The sequence below is a fragment of the Bidens hawaiensis genome, unplaced genomic scaffold, assembly GCF_021521415.1.
Source record: "Bidens hawaiensis isolate Kalapana, Puna unplaced genomic scaffold, B.hawaiensis_p1.1 tig00009843_1, whole genome shotgun sequence".
Taxonomy (NCBI): Eukaryota; Viridiplantae; Streptophyta; class Magnoliopsida; order Asterales; family Asteraceae; genus Bidens; species Bidens hawaiensis.
In genome coordinates this window covers 569006-580277 of record NW_027491738.1, presented here as the reverse complement: position 1 = coordinate 580277, position 11272 = coordinate 569006, and the positions used below count along the sequence as shown (strand labels likewise).

At 32.5% G+C, this 11272-nt stretch overlaps 1 pseudogene; it reads left to right on the top strand.

Annotated features, from left to right (window-relative positions):
* Positions 1 to 8465: 8465 nt before the first annotated feature.
* LOC143533727 (dirigent protein 4 pseudogene) lies at positions 8466 to 9036 on the top strand (annotated as a pseudogene).
* The last annotated feature ends 2236 nt before the right edge of the window (positions 9037 to 11272 follow it).

The following is an 11272-nucleotide window of genomic DNA, read 5'->3' as shown; positions in this document are numbered from 1 at the left end:
GGATCCTTATAATATCCGAGGTATTTAGGGAGCAGGACCCTTAAAATATCCGAGGTATTTAGGGGGTAGGACCCTTAAAATATCCGAGGTATGTAGACAGGATGAATTATGAACGAATGTATGTATGTATGTATGAATGATAGATGGACAGGTAAGTAATTAATACGTATCTTCGGGCGCGTATTAGCAAGTAAGTGAATGTAATGTATGTTAATTAACTAGAACTCACTCAGTGTAGCTGACCTTTAGTATGCACGCAGGCGAATAGAATGAGGCAAGTTGCTTGATGGGGACACGTGGCAATAAGATGAAGACTGACATCGTCATGAAGAGGATTCACGTGTTATTTACATTTAATGTTTAAGACTTATGATATTTCTGTTAAGACAAAATATTTATGTTATGTATGAATGGTTGACTTTTATTTCCGCAAAATGTTTTAATTAACTATGATTTTCCGAATTATGTGAATGAGTAATCCAACCAGCGTGAAAGTAGGGTTTCCGGTATCGGGGCCTTACACCAAGTTAAGCACATTAGTGGAGAGAAATAAAAGGCAGATATTTTAACAAAAGCGCCACCGAAGATAAAGTTTGAAGAGATGAGGAAATTGCTCGGGATTGAAGATCTGAAAGGAACGGATCAAGATTAAGGGGGTGAATGATAATTATAATCCCGGTTCGTTAAAGATAAAACTGAGGGACGGCTAGGTCGAACTCAAGAGAAGAATAAGGTCTCCATCAATTCAAATATATCAATTTAATTTTAAAGTTTATTTAATTTTATGTTTATCTTGAGTTAATTAAAATTAAGTTTGATAGGGCTATAAATATGCTTTCTTCTATTTGAGTTTTGTATCTAGAGAAGTTTTTCAAACAATTAATTATAAGAAGTTGAAGTTGTGAAGTATTGAAGTAAAGAAAATCCAACTCTGCTCCTTTAGATTTCTTTATAATAATTTGGTATTCTTTGTTTTTGTTTTATTCAACCAACTCACAACAATAGTTTTGCCATATACTCCACCGTCGATGTCAATTCCGTTTCCGTATTCACTATTCAAGAACACAATTTAGTGTTAAGGTTCAAATCCAATTTGTTTCTCCAACAGATTATACGTTATCTGTGACATTATTTATAAATGGGTCGATTTAGTGTTAGGTTTTAAGAGTCAATGTGCCTGAAAACCTAGAAGCAATAACCTAACTCTATGATAGTGGCTCACCGGCAACAATGCCCGACAATTATCTCAGCCTTCATCGTTAACTTCTATTCTTTCTATCCTCTTGATTGTTTAATGCAACTCTAGGCTCCGTATTAATATGTTTACTAACACTAGTACTCTCAAATCTCATTCTTGTTGTGTTTAGTGTTCTGAGAATACTAATATGTTTACTTTTACGCGTTTATAATGTCACCTGTGACCATATGATGATTTTATAACATAACATACTATCAGTGTTATTTGTTACGTAGATGTAACTATGTAACGTGCAATTAGTAATTTGGCATTGTTGTTTAAAGAACACTTGTTGTCCCGGATATTAATTAGAGATGGCCATTTCCAATAAAGTAATATGACAACGGGTTATTTAGATTGTATTTAATTGATAAAAGTTACATGTTTTGATCGAGACACATTAAGGCCCATTACCCAGTTCGCTGTTTTGCCACCTCTACATCATATGTTTAAAATCTACTAATTCCATGTTATTTCTTTCTGAATTATCTTGTTTAAACTCTCTAATTACTTCAACCTTATACAACACTTTGAAGTTATAATTCCGTTACTGATCATATACAGAACAACATGATCCAATTATAATAGAGAGGTGAGTAAGCAAGCAACAAGCTGCGTCGACACCCCTAAAATTTATGTGTCTCTGAATAAGAACTAATTATGCAAATCCTAACAAATTAAATTGTGTTAAACTAGTATTGTAGACATCATCACTTATCTAAGTTTCATTCCCTTCTTTCTATGAAACTAAAGATATGCTTCTTGTTTATGAATATCTGAACATCACTTTGTTTCAACCACTAAAACCACCACTTATTCATATGTAGCCCTTTTTTTCTCAACCTAGCCGCTTTGAACGAGCTCATATTTTAATTCGTAAAGAAAAGGATTCATAATTTGCAGGAAAAAATATGAGGTTTTATGAAGAAAAGGGGAATACCAAGTCCAACGTTTCTGAAAGAGTCCTCATCTATAAGTCATCTTTATATCGTCATAGTTGTAGCAAGTACGAAACTTACGAGTCAATCCTTTATTTAAATGAATAATTAGTTACAAATTATTTCTTAAAAACTACGTATCACCTAACTCTTGTAAGATATAAATTTTAATATGATATTAACCTCAACAATTGCATTTGCTGATATAATAAAACAAAGTTTATTACATATTATAAAGCAAAATCAATCACTTTAAGCGTATTATTAATAATAGAGATGGACAGTCGGGGATCAATTTAGGATCTAGCTCATGATTGTTCCCAAAATATTTGGTTAAAGAAGGCCCGTAAAACACTCATGGTCCTGATTTGGCCTGTATATTTACAGGGTTACATTGTTACAAAAGCGCGTTAATTGATAAAATAGTAATGTTACTAAAATTAGTGATGACAATATTCATTGCTATCGTTTGGAAAAAGGAGAGAACTCGAGTTAATCTCGAATATTTTAATCTCGGTTAATTTACATCACAAGATGAAAAAAAATATGACGGGCCAAATCATTTTTAGTATATGTTATTTAATACTAATAGAGCCAGGTCTAAGAATAGATCCTGATAAGTTTAAATAAACGGATGTGTAGAGTTATTTTACAATAGAGTTTACGTCGTATGCCAAATGTAAATGTTTATTTCAAAAGTCAAATCTTGAAGATGTCTTTTCAAAAGTCAACTCATGTGTTAGGCTTTTAATTGTTAAGATTCTAATTATAACAAGTGGAAGAGTGGCATTGAACGCTACTAATTGAGAATTTATAAAATAGAAAATGTCCATTTTTTGAGTCGATTCTAACAGTACGTAGCTTACCAGTTAAATTTATGCAGAGACATTTATATATTTTTCTTTGTTAAATGACTTTATTACATATTTTCTCGATTAAAAAAAAACAATTGCATATTCCACCCAGCTTCCCCTTATATTTATATATATATATGTGCGTGCGCGCGCGCGAACGCGCTTAAGTTCATGTGAGAAATGATCTTAATGTGAGAAGTGTAAGAAATAAATCCAACCAATCATAAATCTTCTTTTATTTTTATCATTTATTTAATAATAGGGGCATTGTAATAAAATGTGTATTCTATTATATTTGGTAAGTCATAATTTTATGGGAAATTACAAATAATTTATTCAATTAAATCTAATATATGTGTAATCGTATCCGTATTATATATAGTTTTAGTTTCACTAGATTTTAATTTATTTCTTTGTTATTTTAAAATTAAAAACATTAACATTCTTTTTTAGATTAATCTGGTTATTATTTTACTTGTTCATATAACGTCTTACTCTTTTTTTTTAATTATTTCTTTTAAATATAGTCATTTTTATACCTTCATATTATAATATACTTGTCCTACACACCCTACGCATATAAACTTATTGATCCCGCACACCCAACACAAGTGGAATAGTAATTTTATCCAAAAAGTAACATATTCATTCAACAGACCTTAAACAATAAACGTATTTATAATACACACCAATTAATAAGTAACATATTTATTCAGCATACCCTACACAATAAATATATTTATCCTACACACCAATTAATATATATGTACCATATAAAGTAAACATATTTATCCTACATACAATACATAATACACGTTAAATCGTTAACAACATTATCCTACACACCCTAGACACTAAATAATTTTATCCTACACACCCTCCATAATGTGAACAAATTATGCTACACACCCTACACACAATTATTTATCTTACCAAATATTGCTTTACGTTAGTATTACATAGACATACAACTTTTTCTAAAGATAATTAAAATGACACATCATACAAAACATATACACGTTCAAACTTCAAAATAAAAGCCTGAACACGCTACTTAATAGCTACCAAATTATATTTATACCTATATAAATAGCATTAATTTAGAAACCCGGTGATGAACATTAATTTAATTAGGAAAACTAGATAATGAGCATTAACTTTGATTCAATTGTGCACATACGCGGATGACAATTCTGTCCTTTTCAATGAAAATGAGTTTATTTTAATGTCATGGTAATTATAAACATGCCAATTTTGATTTCTACCGTTGATTACACATGATCAATGGTTCAGATCGATTTCTCACATTTATCACATTAATTTCATTTCTCTCCTAATATATATATATATATATATATATTACAGATTTACCTATTTCACTAAAATTAATATATTAGTTGACTATTATACCCTTAATTAAAAAAGTAAAATAAAAAATAATAATAAAAATGATGTAAGTGTGGTCTGCTGGCTGCTGCTACTCTGCTGCACCAGAATTCCACAAATTGAAATTAGATATAAATGGCAAACCACCTTCACACCGGTCCTCTTTTCCGGTCAAGTTCCGATCTCTCTCTCTCTCTCTCCAGCCGAATCACCATGCACAACAAGCCACACCACCATCTCGTCTTACCGGCTGGCTCGACCCTATCTCCGGCGACCACCATCATGACCTGTTTAGACTTAAACAACGGGGTTAGATATAAACGTGGTTGATTTCGTTTTACCCGTTTAAGAGCTTCAGGGTGGAGGAATCAGCGTCTCTGGTTGGTGTGGTATGTAACGCCCGCAAATTTCGTTAATCGGCTCGATTTTTTTATAAATGTTTGTTTAAAAGCCGGGGTTTCATATTTTTAATTTAGGAGCCTTGTAATACGTTTCAAAAGTCTATTTATCCATCATTTTGCTCAAAACATCACCTCTTATTCCTTGAATGCTAGTTTAGTATGTAACACCCGCTAATTTTCGTGTAACGGCATGCACGTTGTAGAGTTTGTATATTTATCGGGATTGATCCGGCATTCTTCGGGGACCTCCTTGTCATTCTCGTAAGTCAAATTATTCAACCTTTCCACCAATTTATTACCTTTTACAATTTTGGGGGCCTAAGTGTAACATTTATAATATTAAACCCTAACTTGGTTCTCCCTCCTTCTCACCTGCGATCGGTGCAAGCAAGGCAGCCCCCATCTCGAATTTTGTGCAGTTCCAGCAGCTCTCCGGCCTCCCGAGACTTGTTCCAAGTCGGTATTATATTATTACAACTCTTTTTAACCATTAAACCCTTTGTTGAACACGTTAGGGTTGAGTTTTGATTATAACAATTTATGACAGATTCGTACTCGTTTATTGTTCGGTCTGTAACTCGATGAAAATTTATTGGTTTTGATCGATTCTCATTTCTATGATGTTCTACTTTGAGTCTTTTTTCCAGAAAGGTATAATATGTAACTTTTGGACGAGTTTTGAATGGTTTTTATGATTTTATAAGATCGAGTGTCAAAGCTGATGCGGGATGACGGATTTTGGTCTGTCTTCCCAATATCATAACTCTTTTTCGACAAGTCCAAATTGGTTGGTTGCACTTCTGGAACTTAATATTTTGAGTTAGGATTAAAACCCAATCGGAACCATTTAATTTGGTTTGATAATGATTTTTAAAGAAATAAAACACTTTGGCTGCGGACTGAAATAGCTGTACGTACCTTTCTGTGTTGAAGGAATTTTTATGATTTTTGTGTCTATTGGAAAAATATAATAAAAATATTTTTATAAACCTAAGACATTTATTAAACTCTGGTAAACATTTCATAATTTATTTCTATGGTTTTCCTATGTAATAAAATACCCTTTTGCATGCTAAAATCTGCTACTTATTCTCGACATTGATCAACTCTTTCGATTTAGGAATTAACCGGTGGCTGACCAATTGAGGTCCTTTCGGGGCTGTTTTAATTGAAGTTATTGCTCTATCATATTCCTAGGCTTTTGAGCTGTGGGAGTACTTAAGGGTCCTCTAGCCCGTTCTGATTGTGTGCCTCGTGTCGGGTGAGTTCATGATGCCCTTTTTACTCTTTTTACGTTTTGGGCTAGCATACACACCATATTACAATTTTATCCGACTATACTCGTTTAAACTAATTGGATGGTTTTATATGGCCTTACTTGTGTTTGTGGGTTCATGAAAATATAAGTGAATTATATTCTATGCCTTAGAATATTTGAGGCTCGTTTATGGTTATATATTTTATAAGGTTATAGACATTACTTATGGTCTAGACTCAAGGATATAGGCTTACTCGTATTGTAGTATGTCATGAGATGATATTTATGAATGTGTATGCAGGTGTTACTTTATGACCATAGGCTTACTTTCATGATGATGATGATATATATATATATATATAGGCTAAGTATAAAATGAAAACCCACTTAAGTTATGAAAACTCTAAAAACTCATTCTCAACCACATGTTTTTAATTAATGTTTAAATATTGTGGTCCACAATTAAAGTGAATGAAAAATGTAAATATAAATATAACTTTTTCTCTCTCCTGAAAACATATATAAAAATTAGTAAAAGAATGTTAAAAAATAGCAAAACATTTTTTTTTATGTTTCGATGTTTTGTATTAAATGTTACAACATATATTACATGTAACAAAAAAAAACGATGTTATATAGGGTTTTCGCGGGTTTTCACAACTCAAGTGAGTTTTCATTTTATACTTAGCCTATATATATATATATATATATATATAGGCTAAGTATAAAATGAAAACCCACTTGAGTTGTGAAAACTTTAGAAACCCATTCTCAGACACATGTTTTTAATTAATGTTAAATCTTGTGGTCCATAATTAAAGTGAATAAAAAATGTAAATATAAATATAACTTTTTCTCTTTCCTGAAAACATATATAAAAATTAGTAAAAAAAATGTTAAAAAATAGCAAAACATTTTTTTTGATGTTTCGATGTTTTGTATTAAATGTTACAACATATATTATATGTAACAAAAAAAAACGATGTTACATAGGGTTTTCACGGGTTTTCACAACTCAAGTGGGTTTTCATTTTAACCTTATATATACACGTGTTTATACATGCGTTACTTTATGGCCAATAATTGGCGATGTTAATTAATCGCTATCGACTAAGGATGTTGCGTATGCCTACTTTGTGTTTGCATGCAGATGGATGGTGATCTTGGCCGGGCCAAACTATACTACTCAGGTTCTTAAATCATGTGGCGGGCCTTGAAAAGCCCGTAAGGGGGGAGGCTCGTGTGGTATGATCACCATCGGATGGAATGTTACGTGTTTGGGTTGTACGTGTGCTTGACCCTGATGTTATTACTTGGTTATTACGTGTTTGGGTTATATGTGTGCTCGACCCTGATGTTATTACTTGGATGTTAAGCATAGAGATATAATTATATAGATATATAAATATGACTACTTATTGTTTATTATGGCCTAACTGTCCAGATCCCGTTTTTATATTTATACTCCTGGAATGATTTATTTAAATGTCAATTATTAAAATTTGAACTCACTCAGCTCAAGCTGACTTTGTGTGTATGTTCGTGTGAGCTTCAGGTTTAGAGGAGGACGCTTACCGCTTGGATGTGCTCGAGACTACTCGGAGGGTTGAAAGCATTTCTAGTTGGGGACTTCCAACAAGATAATTATTTTATTTTATAGTTCTGGAAATTTCAAAAAACTTAATGTTTCCTACTAAGTATGGATTGTTACTTTTCCCGGTTTGGGAATCGTGGTATTCGTTATTCCGCTGCCTATTTACTCTGAAACGCTTTTAATAAACTAAACTTGTTTTTGACTTTAATGTTTGTGATTAAATTCGTGACGCTTATGAATTTCTGCTGTTTATTTACTCTGAAATTATTTTAAATAAAACGAAATGCATTGGTTTTAAATTATTGTGAAATTTTGAATATGATTACTAACTGTAGGATTCCACAAATTTGGGGTCTTACATGGTAACAGGAGGTGGAATTAGAGTTGGAAGAGATATGAGACATGAAGAAAGAGGTAAACTGTGGTAGGGGTGGTGGCTTGTGACAATGATGTAGTGGCCGGAAACTCGCCGGATAATCTTTATCGGCAAGTAGGTTGGAGAAGATGACATGGGTTTAAACTCTTTTAACTATTAAAACATAACTTTGTTTTTTTATGTTTATTGATTTCATTTATTTGTTAGGATGTTTTAAACAATGGGTAAATAGATAATTTGACTTAAAAAGGGGAAATATGCAATTAATTTTGATGACTAGAGAAATATGTAATAAATATTGTTTAGTAAGGGGAAATACGTAAAAATCTCCACTTTACAACATTATTGAAGGTGAGGTGTCATTCACCATATAATCTATATATATATGCGACACAAACTACTCATAAGTGTCAAAACAATAATGGAAACAATCATCCTTGCGTGGTTGCTCGTGATCTTAGCAGCCACCTCGCCTATGGTGCAAGGCAAATATCACTTTAGGCAGCCATGTAGTTGATGTTCCGAAAACCATAAAGGAAACGCATCTCCACTTCTTCATGCAGGATGTTATTTCTGGTGACAACCCTACCGCCGTCCTTGTAGCAAAAGCGAACGACACGCGCATCAAAGAAAACAATAACATTGTCCCGTTTGGGTCAGTTTTTGTGTTTGACGACCCTCTCACAGAGGGACCCGACCCGAAATCAAAGGTTATTGGCAATGGACGTGGATTGTATGCGTCCATCAGCCTTGGGTCAGACTTGACTCTATTGTTCAACGGTGATTTCGAGTTTACCAGTGGTGAGTTCAATGGGAGTTCCATCAGTGTGGCTTCCCGGGATCCGTTGGTGTTAGTGAAGGAGGTGGCGGTCGTTGGCGGCAGAGGCAAGTTGAAGATGGCAAAGGGGTTTGCCTTGATTAATGTCATTTACTTAAATACTACAGCTGGTGATGCAATTCTTGAATGGCATGCCACCATATTTCATCCATAAAATATATATATAATTAAGATGCAAGGTTGTGAAAGACCTTTGTTACGGTGTAAATGATTTTATGCTTGTGAATTACCACCAATAAAAGAACTCCCTTGTTTTTATCAATGAATGAAAATTAAATTAAGCTAAAAAGAAAAATTCTTGTGTTTTATTTTGCATGCTTAATAAAAATTATGAATAATCAATGCACAAACTCCAAGTGCATGCCATCCTTTTTCTTAACAAGGACAACTAGTTCATCAAAATGGCTACTATTTCCGATTACCCTTTTATCCACCACAACAAATTTCATCTGATATGATGAAACCTATAGCAACGATTTGTCGTCACAGTAGGATGTAACAAAATTGTTTTGGGGGTTACCCGTAGCGACGATCTTTAGTAGCTATAGTGTTGAGCGGGAAAAGGAAAAAGATACCGCCAAAAAAAAAACCTATGGTGATGATTTATTGTTGTTATAGGTATTTTCTTTTTTAATTTTAATTTTTCTTTTATTTAAGAATTCTTATCCTAAAAACTTGCCAGCCTATTACCACGATAAATCGAATCAATATGTTTTATTTTTATTTAGTTTAAAACTAAATTGGAAAAGGGTATACAAGCCCTATTCTTCAACTTTGCAGCTCCTCCCTCACGAAACTAACACCGCCCTCTGCCACCACCGCCTGCCTCTACCTCCCTCTGCCACCACTGCCTGCCTCCACCGCCTCTGCCACTACCGCCTGCCTCCAACGCCTTCTGCCACCCCCTTTACCCCCGATTTCCACTACAAATTACCCGCCAGTGCCGTTCTTTTTGAAGTCAAATGCCACCATTTTCTACTACAATGAGCCGCCACCATCTGCCTTCTTCTGTCACAGCCTAATTCTGCCAGGGTACGTACCTTCAAGTCTTCAACCTTCTTGTTTGGTTGAACCATTTTCCCAGTTAAACACTTTTGGCTGAAATTGGGTTTATTTTATTAAATTTAATTATGGTCTGTATGCTTTTTTTTAGGTGATTCATAAGAAAGTTGAAGAATACTAATTTGTCCAGAAGACCTGTGATCTCCATAGTCGATTTTTTAAGGTATATTATTTTAATTTAATTATACTCTGTATGTAGTTTTATGTTTGTGTGTATTTAAGGAGAATTTGTTTGACTTGCTTATTTTAAATTTGTGCTATATATATATATATATATATATATATATATATATATATATACACACACACACTAGATTTTATCCCCCGTACTACGGCGGTCGTTTTACATTATTCGTTTTAATATTTATATATATTTGGATTTTAATTTTATTTATTGTAAGACAGTTAATAATTAATATACTTAAGGTTTGATGATGAAAGAGTTTCACACATAAATGAGTTGTTATAATCTGGTTTGAAAGTTATCTGGATTTGGTGATATCCATTAGCCATTTATTTTTTCTTTATTATAAAATTGTTTCTTAATTATAAATTATATCTTTTTTTAAATAAAATAGGATATTAATTTGTTGTATATCCCTATTTTATAAGATTTTCATATCAAATGTTTTATAAGATTAATTTTTAATATAATGGGATGTTATAATCCGTTTAAGAGCTATCTGGGTTTGGGGAGACCTATACCTGTGAATTCGGGTCAAATGCATGAGAAGCCATCATTTACAAATAAAGCAATCTGATGACTTGACAGAATGATTGTTTTACATTTTTGTTTTTTAATATTTATTTTTTAGATTTTAATTTTCTTTATTGTAAGAAAGTTATTAATATACTTAGGGTTTGGTGATGAAAGGGTTTCATAAATAAATGATATGTTGTAACCCGTTAAAAAGCTATCTGGATTTGGTGACCCATGACCCGTTTATTTTTTTTACTATAAAATTGTTTATTAATTTTAAATAATATTTTTTTCTTTTTAAATTGGATATTGAATTTTAGTATATCCCTACTTTGTAGGATTTTCATATCAAATAGTTGGAAAGATTAATTTTTAATTTATTGAGATGTTATAACCCGTTTAAGAGGTATCTGGTTTTGGTAAGACCCATACCCATGAATTTGGGTTAAATCAATGAGAGGTCTCTATTTAAAAATCAAGCAATCTGGTGGCTTCCAAAAACGAGGGGAGCGACCATATCGCGACACGATTTTAGGGGTTTGGTTTATTTATATATATATATATATATATATATATATATATATATATATATATGTGTGTGTGTGTGTGTGTGTGTGTGTGTATATAT